The sequence below is a fragment of the Elephantulus edwardii genome, unplaced genomic scaffold (genome assembly GCF_000299155.1).
Source record: "Elephantulus edwardii isolate Elephantulus edwardi_28Jun2011 unplaced genomic scaffold, EleEdw1.0 scaffold00376, whole genome shotgun sequence".
Taxonomy (NCBI): domain Eukaryota; kingdom Metazoa; phylum Chordata; class Mammalia; order Macroscelidea; family Macroscelididae; genus Elephantulus; species Elephantulus edwardii.
Genome location: NW_006400126.1, coordinates 192,637 through 197,288, shown reverse-complemented (window position 1 = coordinate 197,288; position 4,652 = coordinate 192,637).

The following is a 4,652-nucleotide window of genomic DNA, read 5'->3' as shown; positions in this document are numbered from 1 at the left end:
GGAGAGGAGAGGAGAGGAGAGGAGAGGAGAGGAGAAGAGAAGAGAAGAGAAGAGAAGAGAAGAGAAGAGAAGAGAAGAGAAGAGAAGAGAAGAGGAGAGAGTGAGGAGGGTTTGGGGAGATACAGTGCTCCATGTGCTTCTTGGAGATTTACAAACATTGACTTGGCAGATCCTTACAATAGACCCCTGCTGAAGACTGGTATTTGCCTTTTACTAACTGGAAACTAAAGGCCAGCATATAGCATACAGCCCTGACCCAGAATTCTGGCCCCTCCACTAGCCAGCAATGCATCCCATTCACTCTGCAACAACTGGCACCCCACAAATAACAAAAGTGAGGACTCTACCTCTCCTCACATAAGGTTGACGCCCACGAACGCTGTATGCCTGACTTCCAGGTCCTTGGACTGAATAGTGGCCTTCAGAGCTGCTCTACTTAAGAAACATTCCCAAGAATTTCAGTAGGCTGTGCAGGGGAGAGTGAGAACACCACTTAGATATTGTTGTGCCCTCGAATGGGAACCAACCCAGCCGATTTTCAAAAGTAAATCGCCAGGCAGATTGTCCATCTTTCTCCTGCAGAACAGCTAGTGGTTTCAAAAGGCATGCCTTTGGGTTGGCAGTGAAGCACCTTTACCACTAGGCCACTAGAGCTCCTTTCTTATGTATGTCAAGCAATTATCATTTAAAGTGTTCTGTGACTTTTGGGGGATCTCCATTAGGGTGAATCATATGAAATTGCTGTTTATGTGGAAATATCATTAATATCACATGCAAGCAAGATTCTGCTGAAAATTATCCAAAAACTTTTGGAACAATATGTGAACAGAGAACTTCCAGATGTGCAGGCTGGATTTTGAAGAGATCGTGGTACTAGGGATATTACAGCTAATGTTAGATGGATCTTACAGAAGATTGTCTATCTGTGCTTCATTGACTATGCAAAGACTTTTGACGGTGTGGATCACAACAAGCTGTGGCTGACTCTGAGAAGAATGGGAATCCCAGAACATTTGATTGTGCTAATGAGAAACCTATACTTGGACCAAGAGGCAGTTGTCAGAATAGAGCAGGGAGACACTACATGGTTCAAAATCAAGAAGGGGGTTCGTCAGGGACGTATTTTGTCTCCATACCATTTTAATCTGTATGCAGAACAGATCATCCGAGATGCTGGGCTGCACGAGGAGGAATGTGGCATCAGGATTGGTGGAAGAGTCATCAACAGCCTGCGTTATGCAGATGACACAATCCTGCTTGCTGAAACTGAGGATGACCTGAAGCACTTGCTGCAGAAGGTTAAGGACTGCAGCCTCCTATATGGATTGAAGCTCAACATCAAGAAAACAAAGATTTTCTAATCACTGGGCCAATTGGCAGCATCAGCATGGATGGTGAAGATATTGAAATAGTCAACAGTTTTAGTTTACTTGGTTCCACAGTCAACACTCTTGGTATCAGCAGCCAGGAAATCAAGAGACAAATTGCATTGGGAAAGTCAGCTGTGAGGGACCTCTCAAGAGTACTGAAGAGCAATGACGTCAGGCTGAAGACTAAGGTGCACCTGATCCGGGGCATAGTCTTTGCAATTACGTGCTATGCATCAGAGAGTTGGACAGTGAATATGGGTGACAGAAGGAGAATTGATGCCTTTGAGCTGTGGTACTGGAGAAGAGTATTGAATATACCATGGACTGCTAGGAGAACAAACAGGTTTGTCCTGGAGAAGGTGAAGCCAGACTACTCCTTGGAGTCAAGGATTCTGAAGCTTCATACTTTGGGCATGTTGTAAGGAGGAACTGGTCCTTGGAGAGGGACATCATGTTTGGCAGAGTGGAGGGGTAGCAAAGGAGAGGAAGACCTTCGATGAGATGAATCGATTCTGTGACTGGAGTGGTGGGAATAAGTGCATTTGAGATAGCTACGTCAGCACAGGATAGAACAGAGTTTAGAGCTCTTGTACATAGGGTCGCTATGAGTCGCATGCAACTCTATGGCACATAGCAACAACAATATGGGTTATAATCCCTCCACATCCCTCAAGCTCCTCTCGTGGCTTCTATACACACACCACTCACCACGTGGCTGGCAGTGTTTATAGACAACCACCAAGATCCACCTGAAGATATTATCCATACCCATACAGGGAAGGCTTGTTAATTCAAATGATATCCAAATTTGTATGCACCAACCATTAAAGTAAAAGTTCAAGAAAAAGATGAGTTTTAGCAACTTTTGCAGTTTGAAATTGATCAAACAGGCAACCAAGACACATTAATAATTGGTGACTAAAATGCAAAAGTTGTAAACAGAGAAAAACCAGTAGTTGGGAAATACAAATTTGGTGTCAGACTTTGGTGGCTTAATAATGGGGTTGCTCTGCCAACCCAAAAGCACATAATTCAAATGCACTAACTGTTCCACAGGAGAAAGATGAGCAATCTCTTCATTTATCATTTACATCCTATAAAACCACCTGGAGAATTACCTATGTTTGGTGACACAGAACAACACAATTGAGTGAATAACACAACTAAGGCTGGAGAGAGAATAATTGAATTTTGTATAATTAATGAGTTATTCACTACAAATATCTTATTTTAAAAAACATAAAAGGTGTTTATACACATAGATCTCACCTGATGGACTACACATGAATCAAATTCACCACATCTGTAGAAAGAATTTCTGGAAAAGCTAAATATCAGCAGTCAAAACAAAGCCAGAGACTGACTGTGGAACGGACTCATGTACAAGTTCAAATAGAAGTAAAAATTACAGAAAGGGCACAAGAAACAAAATCCTCAGCAACCTTGAGTTGATCTCACCTGAATTTAAATACTATCTAAAGAATATATTTGGTGTGTTTGAATACAAATGATAAAGAACACATGAAGTATGGGATTACATGAAGAATATCATCCTTAAAGAAAACAAAAGATCATTACAAATACAGGGGGAAAGGAAAAGATGGAAACAGATGTCAGTAGAGACTCAGAAAACTACACTAGAATGTAAAAGGCCAAAATGCTGGAGGAAAAGAGAAGAACAGAAGATTTCAAAGAGCAGCATGAGAACATAAAGTATAACAAAATGTGCAAAGAAATTTAGAAGATCAGAAGGGAAGAAAATGCTCAGCATTTCTTAAGCTAAAGGAACTGAAAAACAAATTCAAGCCTCGAATGGCAACATTGAGGGATTCAATAGACAAAATCTTGAATGATGCAGGAAGCATCATAAGAAGATGGAGGGAACACATGGAATCATTGTATCAAAAATAATTGGTTGATACTGTATCATTTTAGGAAACAGCATATGGCCAAGAATCAATTAAGGAAGAAGTTCAAGCTGCACTGAAGCCATTGGGGGTGGGAGGGATGGAATAAGGCCTCAGGAATTGATAAAATATCAATTTAGGTGTTTGAACAAACAGATGCAGTCCTGGACAAGTTCACTAGAGTTTATGCAAAGAAATTTCAAAGTCAGGTACTTGGCCAACTGACTGGAAGATTGAAAAAAAAAAAAGAGTGATCCAAGAGAATGTAGAAATTTTAGAATAATATCATTAATATCACATGCTAGTAAAATCTCGCTGAAGATTATTTTTTAAATTTTTTATTTTAATGAAAGTTTACAGAGATTTTGTATTTCCATTCATTCATTGTTGCACACTTTCCTCCCTGCCCACCCCTCCCCCAAAGTTCCGTTTTCTCTTTGAAAACTTAAAAAAAAGATATTTTATTGTTATAAAATCCCTCCCTCAGTCCTCTCCACTACACAGCTTTCGTTCTGGACCCTTTTTATGACAATAATACCTAATGGTATATTCCTTTTAGACAGTTCTCTCCCTCATCTGTTTCAATACAGTATACATTATTTATCCCCTCATAGTTTTCCCCAACTTTGATGTCACTCCCACTTTATAACTGTGACACTATGCAGTATTTGTCCTTTTGTGACTGAGATATTTCACTAAGCATAATGTACTCCAAGGCCACCCATTTTGTATAATATTTCATGAGGTCCTTGTTTTTCAATGTAGCATAGTATTCCATTGTGTGAATATACCACAGCTTCTCTAGCCATTAATTTGATGATGGGCACTTGGGTTGTTTCAATAGTTTGCTATTGTGAACAAAGCTGCAATAAACATAGGTGATCATATATCTGCTTGGGTGGCAGTTCTGGTATTTTTAGGGTATATTCCCAGTAGTGGAATCCCTAGGTCAAATGATATTTCTATTTCCAAATTTTTGAGAGATCACCATACTGCCTTCTGTATTGATTACACCATTTTACACTCCCACCAACAGCGAGTAAGTGTGTCTCTGAAACCTCACCAGCATTTGTTGTTTGCTTTCCTGTTAAATTTTGCTATTCCTACTGGGGTGAGAAAAACAAAGATTCTCACCACAGGCCAATTGGCAGCATCAGTATGGATGGTGAAGAGACTGAGATAGTTAACAGTTTTAGTTTGCTTGGCTCCACAGTCAACACTCTCGGTAACAGCAGCCAGGAAATCAAGAGACAAATTGCATTGGGAACATCAGCTGTGATGGACCTCTCAAGAGTACTGAAGTGCAACGACGTCAGGCAGGACACTAAGGTGTGCCTGATCCAGGCTATAGTCTTTGCAATTATGTGCTATGCAT